Genomic DNA, 13,050 nt, shown 5'->3' with positions numbered 1-13,050 from the left:
AAGCTCAGGAGTGTGACGGGATTCAGACATGAAGGTTAGTGTGGACTCAGGAAAGTGGGGCCTTCTGGGAGAGCGAGCCAAACTGTGCCTTTTAAACTTTGACTGGGTGGTGAGAATGGAAAAGTCATTCTTTATAGGGTGTGGCTGGTTCTTTCTCCGAGAGGGAGGGAGGGGAGGAAAGTGGGGAGGAACTCCATATTGGGCAATAAAAGTATGCTTATGGTTCAATAGCTTGTGTGTGTGTGTGCATGCGTGCGTGCGTGTGTGTGTGTGTGTGTGTGTGTGTGTGTGTGTGTGTGTGTGTGTGCATTAGTGGTTCTTGTTATTCTGGAGGACCTGAGTTCATGACTCAGTCCCATCATGGTGGGGAAAAGATATAATTCCTGGGAGAGGGCAAGCATCTCATGGAGACGAGGCTATCACGTGGAGGTGGACTAAGACACAGACAGAGTTGGCTTGGGGACCTACTTCCACTAGATAGACCCCACTTCCTAAAGGCTCTACAACCTTCAAAGCAGTGCTGCAAACTGGAGACCAAGTGTACAAGGCCCCTAGGAGGCTCCTGGGAGACATTTTCAAAAAAATGACGAAGCTGTCATTTTCCAATGATGGCACCTCCTTGAATTCAACCAAGACCCAGAGAAGGAAAACTTCTGTGATGTTCTTGCTTCAGGGTTCCCTTCTCCTGTTTGTATAAATTAGCAGCTTTAACAGCGCATCCAGTTACCACTTCCTCCCAGAAGCCCTTCCTTCCTTCCTTCCTTCCTTCCTTCCTTCCTTCCTTCCTTCCTTCCTCCCTCCCTCCCTCCCTCCCTCCCTCCCTTTCTCTCTCCCTCCCTCCCTCCCCCCCCTGTGTGCATATAAAATGTTTTTTTTTGTTTTTTAACTGAGTCTCACTATGCAGTCTTGACTATCCTTGAGCTCACATAGATCCACCTGAAGCCTGCCTCCCAAGTGCTGGGATTAAAGGTGTGTACCTACCATGCCCTGATATGCTCTAAAAAGGGGTTTATTTTTGTTTTTTATTTATAGACCTATGTGTGTGGCTCATATGTCTGGGCTACCTAAGGAGGCTAGAAGAGGGCATCAGATCTCTGGAAGCTAGAGACATAGGTGATTGTGAGCCACTCAGTATGCGTGCTGGGAACCAAACTCAGGTCCTCTGGAAGAGCAACAAGTACTCTGAACCATGTCCCAAATCCATTGAGAGAAGGTCTTAATATACATACATATACATCTATATATACACATAGAGCACACACATATACATACACGCATACATACATGTATGTATAAATACATACATGTATGTATGCACACAATTTTTTAGGCAGGGTCATTATATCTGCATATCTAGGTATGCGTCTATTATATAATGTATACATATAATATATGTATAAATGTATATCTTATTGTTTTGAGGCAGGATTATACTGTATGGGCTGACTTTCAAAGTACAGTCCTCTGCCTTAGCCTCTCCAGTTCCGGGATTACAGTCATGGGTCATCATGCTGGCTTTGCTCATTTATTTTTAATATCCAGCACTTGGAGTCTGTTGTTGCCAATGTAATGGCGATGGTTACTCTCCACTGTCAACTTGATTTAGGAGCTACATCTTTTTTTTTTTTTTTAGAAAAAAGATTTATTTGTTTATGCATATGGGTGTTTTGTTTGCATGTATGCACACCAGAAGAGGGCACTGGGTCCTATGGGACTACAGTCAGAGATGTTGTGAGCTGCTACATGGATGGTGAGTGTCGAACTCAGAACCTCTGGAGGAGCAGCTAGTGTTCTTTACCACTGAGCCATCTCTCCAGCCCATGGAGGTACACCTATGAGGGCATCTGTAAGGGTGTTTGCCGAGAGATTATATTGAGATAGAAAGACCTGCTACTGTATGTAAAGCCATCCCATGGGCTGAGATCCCAGACAGAATAAAAAGGAGAAAGCGAGCTGAGCACCAGTATCCATCTCTCTCTGCTTCCTGAATGTGGATGCCACGTGACCAGTTACCTCACGCTCCTGTTCCCATGTCTTCCTAATCAAGGTGCACTGCATGTACCCTCAGGTTGTGAGCTGTGATAAAGTCTTCCCTCCATAAGCTGTTTTGTGTCATGAATTTGCCAGAGCAATGAGAAAAGAAACAAATACAACCTCTGTCCTCCAATCTCTGATCACTTTTTTTTATCCTGACTTTTTTTTATTGTGGTTAAAATATAGATAACATTTGTCAAACACAGCATTTTTAAATACGGCTTACTGATATTTAATACATGTACAATGTTGTGCAACTAAAACCATTATCGACTTCCAAATTTCATCACCCCAAACAGAAACTTGGCATTCACTTGGCAGTGACTTCCAGTTCTCCCCCGGTCCCTGGGAACGTCAGCTTTCATTCTGTATGGATTTGATTTTCTAGATGGCTCATATAAATAGAATTACGAGGCAGTTCTTTTGTGACTGACTTGTTTCATTGAGCATCTGTGCAATCCTTGTCCATGTTGCACAGTGCCTCAGAATTTCATTCATTTGTATGACTGAATGCTACGCCTGTGTATGGCTAGACTACCTTTTGCATATGTATTCATCCATTCATCCACGCGTGGCACTTGGGTTGCTTCCATCTTTTGGCTCTTGTGTATAAGACTGCTGTGAATTTGGGTGTAAAAATATTGGATAGAGCCTTTTTATTCCTTTTCTTTTCGTTATTGAAGTTCAGAGAATTGAATCTAGGGCTTTGTGCATATTAGGCAAGTGCTTTACTGTTGAACCACATCCCCAGCCCCTCACTAGGAGATTCTAGGTAGGAGCTCTACCACTGAGCCACACCCCAACCCCTCACTGGGGGATTCTAGGCAGGGGCTCTCCCACTGAGCCACACCCCAGCCCCTCACTGGGGGATTCTAGGCAGGGGCTCTACCACTGAGCCACACCCCAGCCCCTCACTGGGGGATTCTAGGCAGGGGCTCTCCCACTGAGCCACATCCCAGCCCCTCACTGGGGATTCGAGGCACGAGTTTTACTGATGAACTGTAGGTAAGTGCTCTACCACTGAGTTACACTCTCAGCCCCTCTTTAGTTTTTATTTTATTTTATTCTTTTTATTTTTTATTTTTATTTTATTTTATTTTATTCTGAAGCACAGTTTGTCCAAATTGCCCCAGTTAGGTTTCAAAGCTTGCAATCTTCTTTCTTCATCCTCTGATATAGAAAAGCCTGTGCTACAAGTCAGGGCTCACGTGATCACTGGCATGTCCCCTTTCACAGCAGTGATGCTACTGTCACGAAACCTATCTCCTTGCCTCTCCATGTCTAGTCTGGAATATTAACAAGTGTTTGGTGCCCCACAATTCAGACCACCAAGATTCTAACAAGTGTTCACATAGGAGCTGAATTAATTAAGGGAATGTGCCCAAAATGATTCAAGAGCTCAGGCCAGGGCAGACTTCAGAGATGTGCGCGCGCGCGCGCACACACACACACACACACACACACACACACACACACGAGCTCACACACACATATTTGTATGTGATGTATGTATGTGGGTGGGTGTGCATGCGTTTGCAGGCTGGAGGCTGATGCTGGCTATCATCACTATCTCTCTACACCTTACTTTATGAGCAGGAAGCTCTCACTGGCCCCAAGAGCAGCTGGCCAGCAAGGTCCAAGGATCCTCTCACCTGCACCTCCCCAGCGCTGGGATTGTGGACTGGTCGGCACACCGGGCTCCTTAGATGGGCTCCGAAGGTCTGAGTCCATGTCCTTCCATTTGCACAGCAATCTCTTTCGTGCCTGAAATCTCTCCACACCACTGTATTATTGCCGTTCTCATTTGTCTTGGGAATGTAGCACATGGAGCATCATAGAGCTTGACAGATTGAGTTTGTTCCTAAAGTTCTTCAAATGGCTCTCTCCATAGGGCTATTGCCACTACTTGGGTGTCTTTATGGACAGGGGCTGAGAGGCTGTGATAGTGTAGGTCACTCCTGGTAAACCCTGTGGTGCATCCCAGGACCTATTTGCTCTGTTTATTGTTTTTTTTTCTCTCTCCAGACAGTGGTGAGGTCTAGGTGATTGACTTTTGGTTCCTGCATTATATCTGCATCTCTCCCTACTGGGGCATAAACACACACACGACTGATGTCTTCTCCCGACTCTGTGTCTGACCATGTGTGTGCATCTGTCATACCTTTCTATGCTTGTGCTTCCCCAAACAGATCACACGGTTTCCTTAGCTTGCAGACAAAGGACTGGCCGTTTTGTTGGGTAGAAGGACAAGTCAAAATCAGCCCAAACTGCCCTCTCCCCACGTCTCCAGTCTTTTCTCACATTGAGACTCCTTTCACACCGACCCTGTGGATGACTAACTGAATGGCTGTCAGCAGTCACTGTCGTTAGGTTACACACGTCAGTGCCTTTGCTTCCCATGACTGCTTCATAAATATTCACTCAACCTAACTGATTCCTGTCGTAGGAAGTAACTCCCGAGCTTCTCCCACTAGGCAAGATTGACCATTACCTCACTAGGCTCATACTTGGTCCTTTCCAAGTATGCACGTCTATGGTGTTTTATTGCTTTGATAATGCTTTCAGCTCTGTCTTCTTGCCTAATTGAGCAACACTGTGCAGCTACTTCCTCTGAAAGGAAACGGGAAGGAGAAAGCTCATGCAATGTACAAGGCTCAGGAAATGCATCCAATGTGTAGGCCCCAGGGAGCTCAAGAAACTCACACAACTTACAAGGTTCAGAAAGTTCAGGAAATCTACAAGGCTTAGAAAGCTACAAGATTCACAAGGCCTCTCCCTAAGGTTGCATTAGCAGTCACAATTGCTGGTAGAGAGGCAACTTGTTTCCATGAAGTCCTGAAAATTACACCAGGAGCTCCAAGGCTGCAGATTTTGTCAGTTGTTACATACCTTTGTTGGGGTTGGCTTTCTGGTGGTCTATGCTCGTGCAAGTAAAGAAACACTTGCTGCTCCTAACTCAAATAGACTCATTCTTTGTAACAGGAGGGCCTGCTTGTTGGGGTTTCTATCCTGCCCTGTTCCCACAGTCGTTAGGTCCCAAAGAATCACATAGAAGGTCTCCATAAGTTATAAACTGATTAGCCCATTAGCTTAGGCTTCGTATTAGCTCTTATAACTTATATTAGCTCATTATTCTAGTATATGTTAACCATATGGCTCAGTACCTTTTTCAGCGGGGCAGGTCACATCTTGCTTCTTCGGTGTCTGGACAGGACTGAGAGGAATGGGCTTCCTCCTTCCTAGAATTTTTCTGTTCTCATTGCCCCGCCTCTACTTCCTGTCTGGTTATCCTGCCTATACTTCCTGCCTGGCTATTGACCAATCAGTATTTATTTAAAACATAATTGATAGAATACAGAATTGTCCCCCACCAATTCTTTGGTCTGATGTTAGTGACCTACCCAGGCTAAGTTGCTGTTTGCTCACACTTCCCCTTGCACAATTCATGTAACAAAAGGCTGGGATAGCGGTGGCTTTGCTTTATGTGTTGGTTATATAGATGTTTCCCATGGCTTGAAACATTCTTTCATGGAATGGAGGAAGATCATGAAACACGGAAACAACTTAAAAGAACCCCGGGCCCTGGAAACTTATTAGAATTTTTAGGCTTTGCCCCAAGTTACACACAAAAAAAACCCAAACAATTGGTAGGTAAGAGAAGATGCTTCAATGGTGTATTTGCCTGTGGATTTTGAATAACCACCATGTGGGTGTGTATAGCTTTTTGGTAGCGAAGGTGTGCAAGTCCCCTGTGCTCTTGTAAGGGACCCCTGTAAAGCCACTGGTTCACCAAGCTATACCTGGAGGGGATTATTTCTTTGTTGTTGGAGCAGAGGAAGCCCTGAGTGAGTGAAGTCCTCAGTGAACATGGGCCATGGCCATGCCAAGGACGCAAAGCCTCAGACTTGTGGGGAAACGCAAAGCCTTAGGCTAGGCTCAAGCAAACAGAAGAGTCTTTCTTCCTGGTCTGAGTGTGAATGTTGATCATGTGTATAGTAAATGTCCATGGAGTTATCTTCCTCTGGATATTTACGACCTGAAGACAGCTCCCCTATAGAGACTATGTCTACTGAAATTAGTTAACCCTGCCTCCTTTATCCAGCTGCCTAGTATAGACCCTGCCTCCTTATTTACTGGTAATAACGGCAATGCCTGCTCAGCTGTATTCAGTAACCTGCCTCTCAGTTAAATGATAAATAATGCATTGAGATTCTGGGGTGCTGAGGTTTGTCAATCAGAGATGCTAGTCCACCCAGCCAACATTTCTGTGTGCCCCCGAGTCAGATTATCTATTATTTCTTCAGTCCCTCGCTGTCCCCAGTCAGTCCATCTCTGGAGCCTAGAAAGGACATGGCAGTCTGTCAGCAGTCTCTCTCCCTAGTGTGAATTAATATATTCCACCTAGGCAAAGACTCATAACAATGTTTTATGTTCCAATTATTCCCAAATGTTCCCAGCATCATGCCTGGGACCGGGCTCTTCGCAAATGTTCTCTTTCTAAAGATCAAGTGAAGGAAATGAATTATGGATGTCGAGTGGCGTGCTGTGTCTTCTACTTGTCAACCCTCTTCCATTCTGCTGTTGAGGCCCTGGGCCCTTTAACAGGGAATAGCCTCCTTCTGCCTTTGTGTCTTCAGCAGTAGGTTGACATTTCTCCGGAGTGGGTGCTTCTCCTCACCTGCAGTGAGTTTCTTTCCCCAATTACAACACAAAGAGAGCGTTTTACCCCAACCAAGCAACAACTTTTTCTATGCCTGTGTACCCAGGTTGGAGGTTCTATTGGTATTACGCCTATGTTTGTGGATAGAAACATGGCCCCAATCATTGTAAAAGAAGGGATGAGTGGACACCTGAGGACCAAAACTTGAAGAGAAGGAGTCACTAGGAGTGGGATGCCTGAATCCTAGAGACACCAAGGTCCTCTTAGAGACAGTGGCTCCCAGCTCTAGCGCTCCTTTCTGCTCAGAGAGATGCAATGCTTGCCAATAAACATCACTTCCGCTCTTCTCTGAGCTGCCTGCTACTCTTCTAATTAATCAAGGGAGAGAATGAACCCACTCTTGCTCGGTGATGCGGAAGGTAAGCCGATGCCCCAAGAGGTCACAGACACAGAGGCCACACGCCCCATAGGATGCCTTTACTTGCCTGGACCTGGCTTTGCTTCAGAGTGGATGAGCTTGTGGTTCCTGCGCCAGGCAGAGAACTCACTTCCTGGACAACGAAGAGCCTCCACTGGCAGCGCTAGAGTCTTTGCATGCTGGCCTGCCCCACGGGGTTTCCACATGTCCTCGGTGCAGTTCTGCCTGGCATTTGGAATTCGCACGACAAACAACAATTGGCCACGAGTTACCGAAGCCTATTGGCTAATTATGGAACAGAATACTTGCCAAAGGAGGCTTTTGATTGGGCCTGAGCCAGTGAGGAAAAAAGTGGGCAAGTCAGATGCTATTTTGTCTCCAATTTGGCTCTGAGGTTGGGAGAACCATCCTAGGCAAGCCCACAGCATGGAGGAGACAGCCGTGATTCTGCTCAGTGGACTTCCTTCAGTTCCTGATTCCTGGGGGATGCTCACATGGCTCCTGGGTGGGAGGCACCATCCCGTGTCCTATTTTATTGAACTCTTCCATGAAGCCTGTGATAGACAGGGAACTTGATTCCTATTTTACAGCTTTAAAAAAAATCCAATTTGAGATGTGAGGGGATAGGACTGAGCCTGGAAGTGGGTCTTTGTCACTCAAATTCCAGAATCCATTCTGTTAATGTCCTTCCTTCTTTCCTCCCTCCCTCCCTCCCTCCCTCCCTCCCTCCCTCCCTTCCTCCTTCCTCCCTCTCTCCCTCTCTCCCTCTCTCCCTCCCTCCCTCCCTCCTTGCTCCAACCTTCTCTTCCTCTTCTTCTCCTTGTCTCTCTTATTTTCTCCTTCTCTTCCCAAAGGTCTGGCAGACGTTAGAGATATGTAAGCAGGGAAAACCCCATGTCCCAGCTATCAACATGGTCTTTATCCTTTTTCCTTTTATATTCTTGCAGTGCTGGGGTTGGAATCGAGGGCCTTGAACATGCTAAGTAAGAGCTCCACCACTAAGCCACGCCCCATTCCCTTACGGGGAGAGTCTAGGAAGGTGAATCACCACTGAGCCACACCTCAGCCCCTCACTGGGGAATTCTAGGCAGGGGCTCTACCACTGAGCCACACCCCAGCCCCTCACTGGGGGATTCTAGGCAGGGGTTCTATCACTGAGCCACACCCCAACCCCTCACTGGGGGATTCTAGGTAGGTGCTCTACCACTGAGTCACACCCCACCTCCTCACTGGGGGATCCTAGGAAGGTGATTTACCACTGAGCCACAACCCATCATCTTACTGGACAGTTTGAGGCAGGAACTCTACCTCTGAGCTATCTTTGGCTCTGACTTTACAGACATTCATGGTTGTCTCTGGTTTGTCTTATATGGGTTCTGGGGATCTGATACTCAGGTTCTCATACATGTAAGACAAGCACATTACTGACTGAGCTAATCCTTCAATCCTTTTGCTGTTGAGAGTCAAAAGTGGGTATCTCATGAGATTAATGGCATCCTGTCTCTAGCTTAAAATGTGAGATACTCATTTTGAAAAGACCTATTTTATTTTGAATTATGTTTATATGCTTATATGTCTGTGGACGAGTATGGGCACATGTGGGTGAAGGGAGCCAAGAATGCCAGAAGAGGGCATTGCCTTCTCCAGAGCTGGAGTTACAGGTAGTTGTGTGGATGTCAGGATGTGTAGTCCATACTTGTAACTACTGAAGCTCATCCCTAGTCTTGGCCACATCTAATTTTAATTGGAAAGTTTACACCATGGAAAATAGCAGAAACTATCCAGGATCTCTCCTCCTCTCCCCGCTAGAGTCGTTCATAGATGAGTAATTCCTCTAAATGTCCTTGATGGCTCTACATCATCCCTACGGCTCTGCAGAGCTGCTGTGCACTACTGGATGTTTTAGGTAAAGATCGAGACAACTACCCACTGTGCATTTTGGGTCAAATTAGACCTACTGTGTGCCACTCAGTGTGCTACTCAAGGATGAACCAGCTGACCCACTGTGTGCTCCAGTTGTGCACTTGGGTAATAATAGTCAACTCGGCTACCCATGAGCCTAATTCTAGCATCCCAAGCCAAGCACTGGGCTACACATGTGTTCTACCACACTTGGTTTTTTTTTTTTTATTTTTATTTAGATTCTGGAGATTAACTTGGGTCCTCATGCTTGCAAGGTAAGGACTTTATCAACTGAACCTCTTTCAGCTCCTAACTCTGCCTTTCCTTAATGCTTCACATGCTGGGTTCTGGTCACGTGGTCGCCCCGCAAAGCTCCTATGCAACCTTTAGAAGGAAGAAATTTCTGAATGGTCATGTCTCTGCCTTGCTGGGGAAGCCCTGTTTCCTCTGGGTACCAGGTCTGTAACTGAAACACAGAGGTTCTGCACTACAAGATCTACAAGGGTGTCTGCCTGATCTGAGAGCCGGTGAGTGTTTTCTTTCAACATCGTTGAACTAAACAAGCACAATGTTCAAAGCTGATTGGGTTTATTTCTTGATCTTGGCCTGGCTCCCCAGTGTCTTTCACTTTGGGGTAGAGCCAGCCCTTCACAGTTTAGTCTGCTCAAAATGCTAATGAGAGCATTAGCCCCCTCTTCACCTCCCCGGAAACACTGTCCAGACCCACCCCCTCCCCCGCAATCTTCAGAGCCAAATCTGAACTTGTTTCATCAAGGCCAAACATCAATCATAAGAAGAAATCTATATGAAATTTTAATTGCAGAATGTACTGAGTAAATTTAATAAGAGAAATAAGAGAGGGGAGAATTCCCCCGTTCTCGGTGCATGCATAATGCTGACTTAAATGGACTCTCTGGGGGTGCAGGGGAATTGCAGTTTTGGAATTTACACACCGAGAGAGCAAATCGAGTGGACCCCAGAAGGTGAAGGTCATACATCAGAATCATTTAACTGGCTTTGAATGATTGCTCCGGCTTGAACGGTGAGGGGAGCTGGCTGCAGCCCCAGTCATCCTTGCGACTCCAATTGCCGAAATGCCACTCAGCATTCATAAATCAGCGGTCATTAGCCCTCTGAATACTACCTGTCGGCTTCCTAAAGACATTTCCAACCTGCTAATGGAGATTTGATGGGCAGCCTCTCTCAAGGAAAACAAATGGCAGCATCACTCCGACAGACCCGGAAATGTGTCTTCTTGGAACACCGAGTCACGTTGGGGTGAAGATGCCTCTGCAGAAATCGCTCTTTGCATGAAGAGATTATTATTGTTTTCCCACAACACTTGTCATTTCCACAGACGACAGCTTTGATGTTTACGTCTCAATTGTGGAAAATTTTGCAGAAGATCTCATCCAAAGAGTTGAAAGCTTCGATTCAATTGCCAGTTCATCCCTGTTTACCCACGGTAATTGGAAAATAAGTGCATGGCCCAGCAAAAGGCCACAGCATTTAGTGGATGGCAGGGGAGAAAGCCAGGGGGAAAGACTGGAGGGAAAGACATTGTAATGGAGCGTCCGTCACTTTGGTAACAAATTCGGAGAGAAATCGAGAAATGGAAATGAGAGCATGAACTCCGAGGGACATGAAACCAGAGAGCGATTTCATTACCGCAGACACCGGCATCTGTGTTCATTTTCTCTGTATCTTGTCTCTGGCCTGGATTCATAAATTATATATAATGGTGACCAGACTTGTGGGGAAGAGCATCGCACTGTCGCGAGTAATAGGTACCTCTCCACAATACTGCATTTTAAATCTGCCTTAAGTGAGATTTGTTATGTGGGTGTTGGGAGACAGGCTGGGAGATTTATCTCATGCTTGCTTCTGCCTTGAAAAAAAATGGAGCAAAGGAAGGGAAAGCCAAAAGGAACGCTGTTTCCCTGTCTAATCACACAGAGTAAGTAGTGTAGCTTCCTTTCACCCCAAACTGATTCGTCAAGGAGAATAGAAAACATTTTATTTGTTTTTTTCAAAAGATTTATTTTATTGATAAAAAAAATCATGTGTATTTGTGTGGGTGTGTGCACATATGTGTGAGTGCCTGGGGAAGCCAGAAAAGAGTGTGGGATTCCGGGGAGCTAGAGTTTCAGGTGGTTATGTGTCATCTGATGTGGGTGCTGGGAACTGAACTCGGTTCTTCTGCGAGAGCAGTAGACTCTCTTCACTGCTGAGCGATCTCTCCAGTTCCTTCAGAACACTTTAGATGCAAAGTCCTCTGGTGTCCTGCTCTGGAGAAGGAAGCTCAGGGTCAGAGCAGAGGAAATGGTTTGCCTTGGGTGCTTGGAACTCCAGATCGGAAGTCCAGATAATTTCTATGAAAGGAGTAACAGTTAGACAAAGAAAGAAGGAAACAAACGAACACAAACATACATGCATTCTGGAATTGGGGGTGTGTTTGAATACTTAGTCCCCAGAAGGAGACAGTGGTGTGTGTGTGTGTGTGTGTGTGTGTGTGTGTGTGTGTGTGTACGCACATGTAAGCATAGGTACCCGTGGAGGCCAAAAGAGGACATGGAATCTCCTGGAACTGGAGGTGCAGACAGTGGGATGTGGGAGCTGGGAACCAAATCTGGGTCCTTTGCAAGAGCTGCAAATGCTCTTAATTGCTGAGCCAGCTCTCCAGACCCTGCAGTACACTGTTACCCACTGGAGGTGAGAGCGGCTTTAGCTAACTAGACGTTCTCACCCATTCCTCTTCTAAATCATCCATCAATTCCATTAGTATTTGCTAATCTCTTACTGTGTAGACAATGGACCAGGAGACACAAAGACCACAGCAGTGAGTAAGACCATGTTGCTCAGATGCACAGACCAAAGATTAAAACGAACTCAGGGAATCCTGCTGGAGAGAGAGAGGAAGGATTGTAGGAACCAGAGGGGTCAATGACATCACAAGAAAACCCACAGAAACAACTAACTTGGGCTCATAGGAGCTCCTAGAGTCTGAACAGACAAGCAGGGAGCCTGCATGAGACCAACCTAGGCCACCTACACACTTGTGACAGTTGGGTAGCTTGGTTTTCTTGTGGGACTCCTAACAATGGGAGCAGGGGCTGTCCCTATTGCTTTGACTGGCTCTTGGAACCCTAATTCTCATCCTGGATTGCCTTGGCCAGCCTTAATACAAGGGGAGATGCTTTTTTTTTTTTTGAGACAGGGTTTCTCTGTGACTTTGGAACCTGTCCTGGAACTAGCTCTTGTAGACCAGGCTGGCCTCAAACTCACAGAGATCCGCCTGCCTCTGCCTCCCAAGTGCTGAGATTAAAGGTGTGCTCCACCACTGCCCGGGTGAGATGCTTATTTTTACAGCAACTTGATATGTCCTGTTTTTTTTTTTTTTTTTTGCTACCTATGGGAGACCTGCCTCTCCCTGAACAGACACAGAAGAGGAGAGATTTGGGGGAGGTGTCAGAGGGAAGGTGGGGGGAGCAAATGAGAGGAGAAGAGGGAGGGGGAAGTGCAGTTGGTATGGAAAATAAATCAGTAATTTTTTTTAAAGAGAAGTTGTTGGCCATAAGAGAAAGGGACTGGAGAAAGAGGTGCTGGTTTTTGTACACTTAGTGGTTCGCCTCATAAAGAGCAAAAGTGAGAGCTAAGTGTTTGGAGAGCCGGGTAGGAAGATTCTTATGGGGTGTTTTGTGGCTTCTCTGATCCCTTCTGTCTTCTAGTGCTGCAGTTGCCGGGCTAGACACCATGCTTGCCTTTTAACTGTGTGCTCTGGAGAGTGATCCCAGGCCCTGGTACTGCCATGGTGTGACGAGCCATCTCTCAAACCTGTCTGTGGTTTTTAAAAAGGATTTTAAAATTACGTGTGTGTGTGAGTGAGTGTGTGTGTGTGTGTGTGTGAGAGAGAGAGAGAGAGAGAGAGAGAGAGAGACAGAGACAGAGAGAGAGGGAGGGAGGGAGGGAGAAATCCAAGTGTAGGTGCCTCTGGAGGTCAGAAGAGGGTGTCAGTCAGATCTCCTGAAGCTGAAGT

This window comes from Arvicola amphibius, chromosome 10, assembly GCF_903992535.2.
Source record: "Arvicola amphibius chromosome 10, mArvAmp1.2, whole genome shotgun sequence".
Classification (NCBI taxonomy): domain Eukaryota; kingdom Metazoa; phylum Chordata; class Mammalia; order Rodentia; family Cricetidae; genus Arvicola; species Arvicola amphibius.
Note: the sequence above shows the minus strand (reverse complement) of the source record.